The sequence below is a fragment of the Chlamydotis macqueenii genome, chromosome 11, assembly GCF_036417535.1.
Source record: "Chlamydotis macqueenii isolate bChlMac1 chromosome 11, bChlMac1.mat, whole genome shotgun sequence".
NCBI classification, from domain to species: Eukaryota; Metazoa; Chordata; class Aves; order Otidiformes; family Otididae; genus Chlamydotis; species Chlamydotis macqueenii.
In genome coordinates, this window is record NC_141566.1 from 19,281,352 (window position 1) to 19,298,133 (window position 16,782).

A 16,782-nucleotide genomic window follows, 5' to 3' on the forward strand; every position below is an offset into this window, starting at 1 on the left:
CTGCTACTAGGATACAAAATATTTGAGCATTTCACTTCAGAGCTTAATGAGCAGTAATTAGCATCACAAAACAAATATCTGCATTATTTTCATAAAATGTATAAGCTGTCTTACTAACAGGGTATTGATCTGACATCTCACCATGACTCCTTGCTGTCTTAGATTTATAAACACAGCACTCCAATTCCTTGGGCTGGGCACTGTTTCAGAACATCGAGCACTGCTGAAGTAAGGCTTAGTCACTGTGGATTGCACACCAAAGTTTCTGGAAAGGTTTTTATTATTTAAACTGGAATAAGAATTTAAAAAAAATCAGGAAGAAACAAATAGCTCTGAGATTTTTTAAAAGAACTACTCAGAAGAGAGTTCTCAATGAAGGTGAAAACCCTTTTGTGTGCATCTTCTTTTGAAGCTGAATGTACTTCAGGTCATTGAAGATTTCCAGTGCTTTGAAGCACCTGACCATGCTCATTGCTCCTGAAGATGTTGGCTAAACAAACCTGCACAACATATCGCTTTGACAAGAGACAGTGTTAGCTTGCAATCCAGACTGGAATGAGCGCTTTATTTGTTCCCTTCTCCCTGGGCTTACCCATCGTTACATGTTCATTAAGTAATAATTGTCATTGATCGACAGGCTTGTGTATGGATGACAGTAAAAGAAACAGGGCTATTAAACCTTCACTGGGTAGAACAAGTGCATGTCACAACCAATGAGATTGATTAATGAGACAGATTAAGCTAAGGATAGTTACATCATGGACCACTTCCTTTCTTTTCATTTTATTTATGATTAGAAAGAAGTGTATGATATTTCAGGCCTTAAGAAGCAGAAGTTTAACAGTATAAAATAGAACCATGGCCTAATACCATGCTATTCAAGTGCTCTGACCCTCAACAGTGGCTGGTCATAAACTATTATAATAATTAAATTGGTTTGCTGGTTTTCAGGTTGGTTTCATAAGTTCTGTGTAGATGGGCTGAAGTAACAGGACAAGAGTGTGTCACAAATAAGGTTCAAAGTCAAATCAGGTTTCTAATGGATCATTTGTAGGTAAGTCCTTGTATAAATAAACATTTAAAAGATCAAAAAGGTCTAACTTTGTGTCAGTTGGAGACAGTGGTAAGTTAATGATGTTTCAAATTATGGGGGTTTTTCTTGTTTGTTTTTTTGTTTGGTTGTTTTTTTTTTAATTATAGTCAGTCACCTATATTATTTTCAGAATCCTAGATAGGAAACATTTTTTTTGAATCTACTCATTTGATGAGCTAAAAAAAAAATTTAAATCCCTAAAAATCTTTATTTTAGTAGCTTCTTCCAGCTCTATGTTCATGTATAAATAGGATTATTGAAAACTTTCTCTCACAGTGCATGTATTTTTTTTAATATATTTTTAATATTCCTTTGGCTTATTTTGCTTTCTTGCATCTGAAAACCAGGTATGTACTGCTGTTACTATTGGGCCAAATGACATTGGCTGTCTAACAAACTTGATGTGTTTTGAGCATAGATTATTTCTCCTTTTATTTTCATTGTTGGCCCAAGCCTCCTGCAATCAATCTTTTGATAAAAAAGGAAATGCTGCTTGTTGATTTTTACAGACTGAAAGGTCAGGACAACACTTAATGAGAACAAAATATGGAGCAAAAACAACATGAAAAATTCTTCGGGGAGACGGGAGAGGGTTAATTAAGTGTACTGATTGCAGTCATTTTGTAGTTTTAGAAAGCATTGTCCAGTGTTAATGCTTTAAAAATGCAGCTTGAATTATCAGACCCATAATGCTAGGTAAGAAAACTACCTTAGGGTAGGTTCTGCCAGGGCTTTCCCATTGAGTGCTACAGAAATCTAATACTGCAGTACTTTTTATGCCACTACTGCCACGACTGGATCAGAGTATCTACTGTAACCGCTGATAATTCAGAAGCAATACAGACTCTGAAGCAAAAGTTTCCAGTTTGCATCTCAATCCAAAACCAGTGTTGATGAAAAGCTGGATAATTATCTTCAAGTTATAAAGTTGAATATCTGTAAGTGATAGCTCAATGATTTTTTTTTTTTAAAGAAAAATTAAAATCGTGCTGGAGTTAGGGATGAGGAATCACTATCAAAATTTCCCGTGGAAGGGGAAAATAGTATACAGTCTGTCTTGTGTATATGAATTTTGGATAAGAACAATATTTAAAGTTTCAGACAGCTACAAAGTTACATCATTTTTTCAGTTTGCCTTTATTAATTTAGAAACTAAACACTGGGAAACCTTCAGTAGAAGAGAAACTGGAAGTATTTATTTCCAGTTGGAACCTACATTTGGCCTACTGTTATTTTTAAAAACCCAAACAAATTAAAACCAAACAAAAAACCCAACAGCCCCTCTACCCTTCTTTGATATTGCACTATTTGTAGATGAGCTTAAAGAAGTCGGAAGGTTAGAGGAGTGTTTAAGGGTTTATCTTAACAATGGAAATAAAATCAAGAAACTTCTATCCATTTATTTTCACAACTGTGGTATTAGATTATTAAGCTGCAGAGAATACAAAATGTCTGGCCCACTACCAAACATTGGTGAAATCCTAAGCCAGAAAGCCATTTCAGTAAATAGCAATGGAGTCTTCTGGGGAAAAATCATTTTGTGAGAGTTGAGTTGTTTCAAAGTTGGGTGTCTTGTCTAAGCTAGTCCTTCAGATTCCTTCAGTGGCCAAAGGCAGAAATAGCTGTACCACAAGACTTTTTAGACACTGATCTGAGGAGCTGCATCACCACCCTGGATCATCTCAGGGTTAGCGCAGCCAGTGTCACAGAGGCGCTCTCTGCAATTTCAACTCAGATTACAGCGGCATCAGGACTAGGGATACAAATCTGTCAGAGAAACCGCCTTTTCACCACATCAGTTCCTACAATGAAGAAGTCTTGCATTTAGATGTATCAGGAGTCAACACAGATAGATATTCGGTCTATGATTTGGGTTTCTTGGCATGACCACCAAAATACTGTTACTGGATTTGAATGAGCAAAAAGAAGCTATTTCAATTCTTTCACTTTCTTTATCACATCTCTAACAGCTTGTAAACTCAACTTTTTGGGATTTAATTATTTATGAGCCTCTACTGAGTGTTTTATAGAAGGTAAAAATCCTCCCTTTGTTTTCAGTTTGAATGAAGAGATTAAAATAATTAAGTACTGATTAGCCTTATGTTGACCTTTACTAACAAACCTGCTTATAAAATTGACGGACTTCAACACTTCTTCCCTTTCCTGAAAACAACTTAGTATGCTACTAAATAGCACAAAAGGGCACTGCTTTAATCACCCAGTAAGCAAGGATTATTATTTTTTTTTCACTGCTCATTGGCCTGGGACAGCTCAGAATTATTTTCTGCCATAAATAGCGAATGATGAATTATCCTGAGGACACAAGCGATAACTTATTCACATCTCGGACAATGTTGCCCTTGGTCTTTGATAGTACTTCATTTTCGTCAAAACCATTAAACAAAGTGCTCCGATATAATTAATCTTTTAATTGTAGCATCTTTTTGGAAGGTTGTGAAATGGCATGTGATGATAAAAACTCTTGAAACTCTCTTCAAAATCATGTTTTACCTATCTTTGCCAGGACAGGTAAAAGCTTTACCTTTAACTGTTACTTAAAAGCTGTACTTGCCTCTTTTATTTGCATATTTGCTGTATAAATATTTCATTTATTAGTTAGTTACTTGGTTTGGTTGCCTGCGTTAAGGTAAAAAATTATTTGACTGGATTTTTTTTAATGTTATATTGAGAATGATTAGGCAATCCTGACCCTGTTAAGTACTGATGCTATTGTTAAATCAGATTCCAGAGTGCCTTTCTCCTACATAATACATAGTTTTGAAGCTTCTCTATATATTAAGTGGTACTGACAGCATCCTGGTAACTTCTGTTTCCTTATTTGTGCTAAATACAAGGCAGATCCATGTTTGTGACCTAAGGAGGTGGAAAGCGTGGGCACATTGAGGGAAATATAAGCCTTTCTTTAAAGTTAAATTCTAAATTCATTATACCTTCAAAATAAATTTTATGCTCACACATCTAAGACGCCAGAGCTGGTGTAATGGCTCCACCCTTATAAGCTTTACCTTTTTCTCATGCAAAGGATCAGCTGAGTAGTCATCCCAAGGAAAGGCTTATTTTCAAAAATGACTTAATTCAAGCATTGAGATTATTTTAGTTTAAGTTAGTGTTGCCTACTTTTTACACTTCCCAGAGTGGCCAGAGGATAATATAAACTAAGCAGAACATATGTACTTATGATGCAAACCATGCTCTCTTGCTGTCTGTTCTAGAACACCAGAAACACATTAGCACTTTATATTTGTTGCTGCACTGGCTTTTATTTTGAGCTGCCTATATTGAAGGCATGTGTATAAGCATGACTACTTAAAACCAAACCAAACCTCCAAACTTCAAATGTTTTGGACAAGATATGAATTTATCTATTTTTTGACATTGTTTCCTTGGTTACTTAACAACTAAGTCAATTCATTTTAAACAGATATATTTTACTGACTATCTTTTTTTTTTGAATGTTTTGGTATAGTAAGTCCACTACACCTTACTGTAGAATTTTTTTTCAGCTGAAGAGGTTACTCCTTTGTGATATTGCTATTATTCTACTTGGGAAAATGTAGATGATAAATTTAGTCAGAAATGGGTGCAGTTCAGTGCCCTATTTCCTGGGTGCAGCTTTGTTGAGAACAATAATGAATGAGAAGATACGGAGGGAGGAAAGAAGACCAGAGAATCTGCTGCTTCTCTGTTGTGTTTTCACCGAAGGAGCTAATCCAGCTCTTCTAAAATCCTTCCCAGGGAGGTACTGGAGTGGTGCGGTTCACAGATCTGACACCTGAATTGGAAGTCAAAGAGCTCTATCCTCTGGCGGCAGAGCTGCTTTAAACTCTGAAATAAACTTTTAGCATTTTTACCTCTTTCTATAGTTTTCAATGTGTGTAGACAGAATAAAGCACAACTAGATGAACTACTTGGCAATATCCTACATCAACAGCAGTGCTGCAGGATGATCTATGTGACTGACAACACGGTCGTGAGCGTGCTGTGTGGAGGCAGAAAGCTGCAGAAACCTTGTAGTGCCTTTCAATAAGATTTTTAACAATACTTTCATAATTTCAGCATTCACTGAATTATTGCTTTTCTATTATTAATACCCCAAAATATTACTATAACAATATCATATTCATATTAATAACCCCTTTAAGGTTTTATTTGTAATTGACAATAGATTTTATGATTGGATGCATATTTGATACAGAACTAAACTTTTCTGATTAAAGGCAAAGGAAAATGATTACTTACTATTTATTTTACACTAGCAGCTCTCCCTGGCATCTGAGCTCTGTCATGTTATGCAGTTTTCAAAGATGTATTATTAGATGGCTCTTACTGCACAAAACACTGAGAAAAAGATTGGACACAGCTTGTAGCTAGAGAAGAGAGACACAGAAATGAATAACTTTAAAAAAAAAAAACCAACTTGAATTACTTTTCCAGTAAACAACCCTATCCTTCTGAAACCCTGGCCAAGGTTGTCCTACAGACCAACCTTTTCCTTCTCTTTTGTCTTCGGAAGAGAAAAACGATCTCTTTGAGCTGGCAAAGGTGGCATAAGGCTTGTATGGCAGGATGCAGAGTACCACATCTGTGAGGAGGCAATGGTATTAGAATTGATGTGACTGCAGTTAACTTGCTGCTGTTTCAGGTCAGGGTTAGATTGTATTACTTTGCCTCTCCTTTTTCACTTATATTTTTTCACTTGTTGTCATGCTCTCAGTAACACATTTTAAGAAATAAATTCATTCTATAACTCAGAATTAAAAAAAAAATTAAACTTGACTCTGCCGTAGCAAGAGTAACTGCTAGATGAGATGGTTGAGCTCAGAATCTCTTACATTCAAAGACAAATTCCTGTTTCACATCCTGCTAGGGAAGTAGACAGTTCATTTGATAGATCATTTTAATTCAATGCATGCACTTTTTAAGAATTGGTTTTCATTTCACATATAAGAATGTCATTCACAGATGAAATGCCAAGCTCTGTGAAGACTGTTTTTATGGAAATTAAGCTGTAGTTGACTTTTTTAATTTTTCTTTTTACAAATGAACACATTCTCTTCTTTCATGGACAGTAAGACGAGCCAGACAATTCCAACTTTTAACTAAAAACTCAAAACATGTATCTACAGACTGCTTCAGGGCCTCTCTGAAAGACTAATAAGAGGAGAAAAAGACCTGGAATATATGCATAACTTCATCTGCCCTGTGGATGTAAGGAAAATGCTAATTCCCCAAGAACTTTATTGAATGCTAATTCCTCAAAAGTTCAATAGACACAGGAAAAACATGGATAACATTATCCTGTATTGTTCCGGCTGTCCTGGAGTGCAGAGTTTAACTCAAGAAAACTGGAGCTAGCAGAGGGCTGTGCTACTTTAAATGAAATGTCTCAAATCTTTCCTTAGGATATTATTTGACTTAAGTAACAACTAAACATAAAGCAAAAATATCAGCCTTCCCAATTAAGAGAATCTGACATGTTGATCTCAAGGAAACACTATGCAAAGGCGCAACTTGGGAAGGTATGAGTTGTTAGTGGGGCTGTATTAATGCAAGTATTTGAAAATATTATCAGAAACAGTAAGAACCTAGTGCTGCTTGCAGGAGAAATAAGTCGGGCTGTTAGTGAGTAACTTCTAGTTGCAAAAATAAAGGGCACTTTTGTCTAACAGTTGTACTTTAGTAAGAGATAATATACATTAAATGCTGTGAGTACCTGATACTTCCAGGGTACAGTTTACTGCAGCTGTCCTAACAAATAAACAAAGACCACATAAATTTTCACATTGCCTTCTAATTTTGGAGTTGCCGTTGTGCAATGAGCTACATATTACTATGCTACATTAAGAATACACCCTAAACCACTCTCATTCAAATGGAAATTTCACCTATAGGTGGAGTGCTATATGTTCCTTACAGGTGTTGTTACTGTTGAAGTGATCTTTACAACAGCTTTGCAGACTTTTCTCCAACACTCTTTACATTTAAAATACAGCTTTTTTCCCCCCTAAGTCTGTGCAGAAATAAAAACATTATTTTAGTTAGTATGAGGTCAGTTTAGCTTAAAATGTCTCTTCACTTTTTTAATATCTGTGCTCCTAGTTACTGGGGGAAAAAAACCATGAAGAAAATAATGAAATAGTAGGAAATTAATAGGAAATAATGAAAATGGGTTAATGATGAGTTGTGGCTTATGCTCTTTACTCCCTTACTCTTATTCCCATACTCTTATTCCCTTGATAATTTTTGTTCCATATGCACCGACTACACGAGTTGGTGTGTAGTCCAGCTGATTCCAAGCTGCGTCTGCTAACTGGGCAGCCAATTACGTATGACCATTACTAAGAGTAGATATAACAGCACAAATTACTGAATATACATTACAGCCTTCTCCTATTCAGGTGTTTCAATGTGCCTGTTTTTCTCTATGCAACCTCTGAGTCTAATTTCTCTGGCATATCTGCTTAAAATATGTCAACGTATTCAGAAATTGATAGGAAGTGCTGACAGATTAACAGATAATGCACCACTTCTGAAGAAGGCAGGCTAAATGTTCAAGAAAAACAACTTAGGCAAAAATTCACCAATACACTTTTTATATTCTGTGACCGCCCTTTTTGGTCAAGCTGCTCATGAATTTATTGATAAGAGCAATAAAAGTGAAGAATCATTTTCATGCATATATCTAATCTTCAGTGATATAAAGCATTGTATCAGTCTTCAGTCTTCGCAACATTGATATCAGTTAAATATCAACACTCTCCAGGAGGAACTAACAGAATCTTCCATAATGGTTAGAGTTTGAAAAATTGCTTGGAGAAATCATATATTCAGTATGCCAGAGCTTGCTTTTTTTTTTTTTTTTTCCCAGTGATCATTGGTTGAAATGAAAGCTATTTTGAGATCAAGAATTTTCCCCAACAGACAGCACTGGTGAATGAGCACTGGTGAATAGCGCTGTATCTGTGAACGTGAAAGTTCTCTAGGCTTCCTCTGAGGTACTAAATAAACGCAGACCATTTGTTAGCCCTTTCTCAAGATCTTTTTGATGGCACGTTTCAGTCACTGCTCTTATGCATTTTTTTCTTTATTGCTTTACCTTCTATGAAGTTTTTGATGACCTTAATTCTGTGCTACCAAACACGTGGGTCTCCCTTGTATAATCCTTATGAATATTGATGATTTCATTAACTCTCTAGGATTTTGTATGTGAAGTTTTGCTTCTGTACATACTAGGAAGTATTTTAGTCTCCACAGCCTTGAGCAGATCAGTTCTTACCTCAACTCTCTGCCTCACTGGGATTAAAAAACTAGATACTTCTGTCCTTACTACATTGAATGTTTTATATATTGCATTAAGTATTCAGTAGAACAGGGAATGGAATTTGTCTCTATTCCTCTCCAGGGGAATGCAATAACCGTTGGGCTGTTGGGTCACTTCAGTTGTGTATTTCTGGCCTAGAGAGCACTTAATTGTTTGGAGAAAGATTCAACGTGAAGGACTAAGAGGAACTCCACTGATCTCCCCTGTGATAATATTTTCTGAGAAATATGGGCAAATGGAATGACAAACTGCTCTTCCAGGGTAAGTCACTTTCCTGTTCTGGGGAGAAAAAAAAACCAAAAATCAGAAGCAGACAGGGACTTGGGTGTGTGGTTGTGTGACCCATTGACTTCCAGGTGTATAATGATTCTGTAAGTTCATAAGAGCAAATATTGGGTGCAGCCAACTTGGGACTACATCAGCTTATTTTAGAAAACAAATTTGCCTCTGGCAAGCAAATTTTGCAGGAGAAATGGTTCTCATTTTAAGCACCCTTTTACTCTCTACACTATGCTGGTGTTCAGGCTTTCAAGAACATGGCTGACAATTGTATTCTTACATTTTCAGACTTAGGTGGTTGAAGAAACTTTCTGTGCAATTTTGCTTTCAAGCTATCATAAAACAAATCCTAAACCACGTTCCTGTGGTGTGTTACTATGTCTGGAAAAAGAAAAACCTAGAAGGATTATAAATGAAAAAGTAAATTACATTTAGGGTCTTTCTGAACCATTATGATACAATGTTGAATGTAGTTCATAAAAATTGCTTAGAGAAATTATTTTAAATTTCTGGATGAAGAAAAGTCTACAAGAGACTCTAAGTGTGCATAGAGAGAAAGGGAAAACTTACTGAATATGTAGGAACTGTTGCCACTGCAGGCAGTTCTAGAAACGGATAGGGCTGGAAATAGGAAAATATGTGTGGGGAATGTCATGTATGCTTCTCTTATTATTATGCTCTTATCTGCTGTTGATCCCAGCCAGAAGTATGATAGAAGACAAAATGGTCTGACTTGGAAAGGACACTAAATTTTTCTTTATCACCTCTGGTGGGAGTTACACAGTGGTAGCCTTCCAGCTTGTTTGGATACTCCCTGTCAAAAATTACTGGAAAAATTATGGTTTTTTGAGCCTTTCTGAGCCACATGAAATTCTGGTTGAGTTCAGTACAGATTCTTTCCAGTCCAGATCTTTGATTAGTAGTCATGAAAAATGACTACTTCTGAATTTCAACAGCTTTCTGTCATTCTAGCTATGTCTGAATTTTTTTTTTCTACATTAAAGGGAATTGTGAATTTCTAGATTTGGTAACTTTTACATGATGTATGCCAATGCAGTCACTGAAGACAACATGTGGTATTGTACCTCAAGAATTTTAAACTATGGATTCTTTACTATATAAACTATTTGGCACAGGTAACCATTAAAACATTTTGTATTCAAGAGAAGGGTCTAAAACCACAGAAGACTGTTTTCACAATGTGAGTAAACCTTTGGTATAATTTTATTGTGGAAGTGACAAAATTTGTGATCTTTCTCCCCATAGGACAGATTGATAATATATAATTCTGTCAGAACAAGAAGTGTAAATGAGGTCATTTAAACTTCAAGGGTGCTCAGGCACTTTGATATGAGTTTTCACACTATATCAAGTGAAATTTAACTAAGATTTTTTTAAACACTGGAAGCAAGTTGAGCACCAATTCTGATTGGAACTACCACCAAGAATATCTGGAATTTTGGACTTAGAATGAGAAATTGGACTATTGGAAAAGAAATTTAAATCACAGAACAGACCTTTTCTGTCAAGAAAGATCCCAGCTTCTGTATTAGATCTAACAAAGATGTGACTGCAAGGGATGTTGGTTCAGCTTGCCTATCCACTAGAAAGCTAACAGACTAAAAATGCTGCTGTCAGACTGAAGAGCTGATCTAACTCCCTGTACAATTTCACTGTGGTTTGATCCAGTGCCGGAGAAGCCTCACTGGACCGGAGGTGCAGAGCAATCTTCCCTTCCAGGGGCATTCTGTAGTTGTAAGAGCTGAAATATGAAAAGAAATGGCACACTTGGGAACCATGCTGGAGGATCAGGCTTACTTTGCAGGGAAAGCCTGCCTTCTGAAACAGAAGGTTTGTGGTTCTAAATTTATAGTTTTTCATCAGAATAAAATACAACTATAACATAATTGACTCCAAATAGTGGTATCTATTTCTGTGGGTCTCTTAATTGTTTTTCCTCCAGGTTTTATTGGGGAATGTGGCTACTTAGATCTCATAATCATAAATGGTATGATTCCGTTTACTAATCTATGATTGCATTAAATAGCATTGAGTTAAATAACAAGTACAGAAAGGAACCCAAAGTATACTAAACAGGAAATACTCAATACCCTTCTAAGCACAAAATGGTGAGATTTCACTGAAAATGTCAGTTAAGGACATATTTTATCATTTTGTCTGAAGAATGTTATTTTATTTGTAAACTAATAAGGATGTAATATTTTCATCCTTTCTCTTGGAGTGGCTGTACTAGAAAATCCAAAGTAGTTAATACTTCTGTCAAATGCCTTTTTGACAGCTGTGACTTGTAAAGTACCTTTCCACTCTACCAGAATCAGAAAGGGTAACTTGCAGAAAATAGACTGTGACAGCTTGATTATTCTTTTTTTTTTAATGATGATAATGAAGGTTAGTTTACTGTTGTCAGTGTCCTTCATAGATCTGTGACAAAACAGGTTTAACACTCAAATAATAGGAAAATCTGGTAGAGAGCGTCATTGCAATTTGTGTTAGTGTGATATGATTTGATTCCACAGTTGCATTCACAAAACACCTGAGCCATGACACTAATGATTGCATTCTCTGCCCGTTAATGCTAATGTGTATATTAATGAATCCGCTTTCCCTCTGACTGCTGCTCTGAAAAGAATAAAGGAAAGATGTCATGTTTTCTGTATAAGACCATTTTTAAAGCGTGAAACTGCATACAAAATCTGTTAATGCATTTTTATTTTTTTACGAGCCATATGCGTCTCAGTAACTAACACAAATGCCCTTGTTTATTCTGTATTAAGACCATCTTTTAAAAGAGTAGTTATGTAAAAAAATGTGTTAATGCATTTTTTTTTTTCCACCGGCCATATGTCTCAGCAGCTAACATCATGCCCTTTCACTTTTCTATTACATATTTAGAGTTTCTTTTTCTTAGAGCTCAGGTATGAGCCTGTTCTTAATGGGTGCAAAAAAAAAAAAAAAACCCCAAATAAATAAGAATTACACTTTGAACTCTTGCTCTTTGTGAATTGTATGTGGTGCATATGGAGGAAACTGACAGTCTGCCTCCGAAAAGGCCAAAGACTGCATAAACTCCCAGATAAAAATGTCTATCACATTCAGCTCGGGTGGTCATTCAAGATGAAGAGGGAAACTCCATCAGCGTAGCAGTGGGAGGAAGCCCACCTGCGGTTTGTGTGTCTGCACTGCGCTGATTGAGACGCTGGGGAACGGAAAGTCATTCAGACACAAACACTGAGATTCATCAATTAAATATAAACCAGTCAAACAAACGAAATGAAAACAAAGCTTTACGAGGCTAGATTAACATTTTGCTATATGTTTTCTCCATGACTGCCTCTTTTTACAGAGAATAATAAGCACTTATGACTGCGAAAACTTGGAGCTAGGAAAACATTTTTGCAGTCATTTTTAAGAGCTGTTGGAATTCGTGCTCCTGTCTGTCAACAGCACAGAAAAGGCACCAAAACAAAACACTCATATCTGCTGTGATTGTCTTTTATTTAATGCTGCAGCTGAAGGGGCTACGGAAATATTAAAATTTCTGTAGTATTTAACAGATTATAGGATGGATAAGTAATTAAAACCAGACCGGTCAGAGTATTTTTAATGTATTCATTGTCCTAATAATATGACAAACTCCATACTTATATCATTTCATTATTGGTTTACATTTCAGAAATGTGAAAACATATTTCAGGCTTATTCTCACATTTCAGAAATGTCGAAGCATTTAGTAATGTTTTTATGTAATAGTTATTTATGGCAAATTGAAACAATTACTAATATGAATCTGGATGCGACTGTGAAGCATTTTGAAATGAAGATCATTTTTCCAAAATGATACTTTAAAAAGTGTTTTGCGTGACGTAAAACAATGTAATTCTTCTGTCTATAAAACAAATGGCGATTCTTTTTAAATTCTCTTTGCTGGTTCCCCTACCCTTGCAGTAATTCTATTAGTTTGTAACACATTGCTCCCAGGATAGCACCAGATGGATCTGAATATATGATGGCTTTTTAACAATAGTCTGTCATCAGTGACTGCTCCTCTAAGTGCTCTTTCTTTCATTCAGAAGTTAAACGGACTCTTAAAGCGTGAGAAAGAATACATATGCATCTGTTATTATGTGAGTATTATTAAGCTAGAACTCGCTAAGAATCAGATAAATTACAGTAAATCATATGAATGCAGTTGTTTGCTTAAATCTAACAGGACACAGATTTCTCTGTAATGTCCCACAGTACAGTGTATTTCTTTACTGCTTTTCTGTCACGGACAGTTTTTGCTGTTACATTTAGCAGCAATGAATAGCCACAGTAGTTGTTTCACTATGCATTAAACTATCTATCATATATGACAGCTGGCAATTTATCCACCTGAACCGAAGGATTGCCTGCCTCTCTGCACAGATGTGCATGCAAAATAAGCTATCTTCGCTTACCAAGCCTGATCTCCTACCAGAAAGAGTGGGGTTTTTTTTTTGCCAAAATGGAAAGGAAAATGAATTTCAAGGCTTCAACAGGGATAACTTCACATCTCTATTGTCTTAAATTATGTTAGCAGAAATACCTACTAATCTATTTGAAGAAGCTTTTTTGAACTGAAGCCCAGAGAAATCACCCGCTTAAATATGTATTTTTTTCATACAACAAAGGCACTGCATTTTGAAGGTACTGAGATGTCACATAGACACTGTTACTTGAACATCTTGCTTGCTTCCTCCCACTGTCCTGCTAACAGAAATAGTAATATTTCTGCCTACACATGCAATGCTAAACAGTTTATCAAAACGCAAGGAGCAGGTGCAGTACCTGGTGGCATCATTTTTCAGGATAAATAAATAGTACTCTCAAATGATGAAAGCTGTCCCATCAGGCCCCACTGCCTAATATCCAAGGCTGACTTCATTTTGAGAGGATATACAGCCTCATGCTAAAGAATCCTCTTACTTAAAGAAACCTACAGAGATGCAAGGAATATGTTGGGATACATTTTTACTGCAATGACTACTAGAATGTGAGACTCTCCTTTACACGAGAATAAACTAACTCCCTCGTTATTTAAAAATATGCTCCTTTTCAAACCACATCTTTGTGGTACCATAGAGATCTCAGGTAAATATACAAAATCCTCATTCACTGTTGGGTTTTTTGGGTGTTTTCGTTTTTTGGTTGGGTTTTTGTCATTGTTGTTTGTTTGTTTTGTATAGAAAAGTGGCAAATCTGCTGTGGATGTGCACCCTAGATCTGGAGTTGTGCTAGGAACATCAGCTGGTATCATTCCCCAACCCAGATAAGTCCACACAAGGAAATCAAGCTCATCTCTATGGTTTTGTAGTGAGCCAATCTGGTTGGGTTTGTTTTGGTTTTTCACCCCCCCCAAAGCATATTTTTACTGAATAACAAAACAGTTATTCTTGTTCTGCAGATTCTCCCTGGTTCCATTTAAAAAATTATCACACAAAGGTAGTGTATTCTGGGAATTCTAGTTGGAGGAACTACTGAGTCAAAAGGACAAAACATTCTCTTAGCAGTCATGGTCTCTCATCAGAACCTTCCCTCTAAATCAGTGTGGGAAATCAGACTAACCTCCCGGTGCAGTCTGAGTTTGGAAAATTTTTTCTGTTTACCACCCCAGAATCAAGTCAGTCTATACAAAGCAATTTATAGTCTGGTAAAGGTCATGAGAAGTGGTCTGCCAACTGACTGAGTTCATTCTTAACTAATACTTCTTTCCAACAAGATGTTTCCTGTTCTACAAAGGAAATAAATTGATGGCTGAGGAGATGACCCACCTGGCTAGCAGTTTGTAGTTCCAGTGTATTCTACATTGTTGTTCTATTTTGTAGTCTCACAGCTGTGGAGTACTTTATATAAGTAATTTTTTAAATTCATCCCACAGACACACATCAAATGTTATAAGAAAAAGGAGACTTGACTAGAAATACATTTTGATCTGATTTATAACAGAATGCTTGAAGAATTATTAGAGGGGTTTAAAGTGGCTTGATATAAATCTCTATTGAAAAGTATTGACAGCTGGACTTGATTTTCTGTTGGGGTTTTTTTAATCACTGAATTTTACTTCCATTACACTATTGCCTTTGATCTAAGGTATTCAGTATTGAATGTCTTTGAATATGTCATTTAAATTTTAAAATAATAAGACTGTCAAGTTGGAAAGAATTCTTTTACAGAGTATCTTAAATTTGACTTTTTATTAGAATTACTTATATGGAAGTGACAGATAATAAATGACTTGTGCTGTATTTTTATTAGGCTTTGAACAGCTGAAATATATCGCTAGCTTAAAAATATTTCTTAAAACTAAAGGCTGGGTAGGTCCATTTACTGTGCCGGAAATGCACTGTGTTATCACACTTGGGAGAGTTGGGAAGTGACCTTGGGATTCTCACACAGTTTTCCACTGAGACCCAGTTCCATGCTACTCTTAGCACCATGGTTTTTACATCAGATTTATGGACAGGTTAATAAAAAGTAAGTAATCCTGATATAACATACTGACTTTGGTTGTATGAATGAGGGTCACATAGACCAGTGCGAGTCATTTTGCAATGGATCTGTGGGATCTGATCCATCTCTAGGGACAGGGAATTATCTTCAGTGTTTAGAAGTCAAAAGTTACTTGCAAAGATTATGAAGCTGAAAGAGGAAGGACAGGCTTTGAATTTGCATGCACTCCAAAAGAAGAATAAACCATATTTTGCAACATCTACAACTCCTTAGATTACAGATGTAGTTAAAACAGTGTGGTGTTAGTGATGCCATGAAAAAAAAAATCCCTTCAGAGTAACTTGCAACAGAGCAGCTAAGGTAAAATGTAATCTAGAAAAATCTAAGAACATTGCTTAAATAATAACTAATAGTGTTTCTTTTAACTTCTAGGCATTTATTTCTTCGTTTCTTCTCATAGTTTTCATGGAGCTAATCAAGACACATTTCCAATATATGTGCACTCTTTTTCATTGAGATGTTTCCCAGATTAGTGTAAAAATTTAGTTTTCCCTTCAAAATAACACTGTAGTATTATTCACTAGATAATAATGAACAACGTATTAATTAAATAAAAAACCTTTTGCAGATAATTGGTAAAGTAAGGTAGAGGTTTAAATCATCAAAGTCATGAAAGGTTCACTGAGGTCTGCAGTTCCGTACATGATAATATTCTTTGCAATGAAATGAGAGTCTAATCTTTCAAAGGTTATCAGGTAAATAGTGAGAAGTACAACATTAATTACTTTTTAAAACAATGCTTGAATACTTCTTTTTTTTTTTTTTTTAAATTCTAAAAGCAAACTTTGGTATCTTCTTTCTAATTACACTCATTGATGGTATATCATTATAAAAATGCCAGTCGCTTTGTTTGTCCTTTTGTGTGTTCACTTTCACAGCTGATCACATGATTTTCTTCATTGTTAGTCAGCCCAGATAAGAAAAATTGGCTTACATCCCTTATTGATTCTGCATTAATATAGCACTAGAAATGCCCTCAGCAGTTTTATAATTTGGTCTTCTGTTGTTGTCAGCAACCAAATAAGATCAGCCCCTGAAACGTATAAAAATTTGTCTTATGCTTATTTTGGTCTGTTTCTTTTTTTCATAATTCATATTGTTTTCCCAAAACTTATTTTCAGATGTTTTGCAATGACTGTCTCATTATGTCAGCACAATTATCAAGGGCTTTATTGCCGGCAATGTGAGAAGAGCCACATCCAATTTCACATTTCCAGGAAGTACTGGTAATAAGCAACTGGGGGAGGGGTGGGGGAGGAGACAAAGCCTGCCAGCTTTAATTTAATCTTTTTAATGGGATCTACTGAATGGTAGGGCTTAGGTACCATGGCCTATGATGACCACTAAACCAGAGTTGTTTACTCTAGTTGTACTCGATTCATTATTAGTAATTAGGATCAGGAGAAAGCAGTACCTTCTAGAGTTTTTGAGATTATCCTGGAATAAACAAAGTCATGATTTCTCTAAGCCACTGCAAAGGATCAAGCTGACAAATCAACTAAGGATGGAAAAGAGG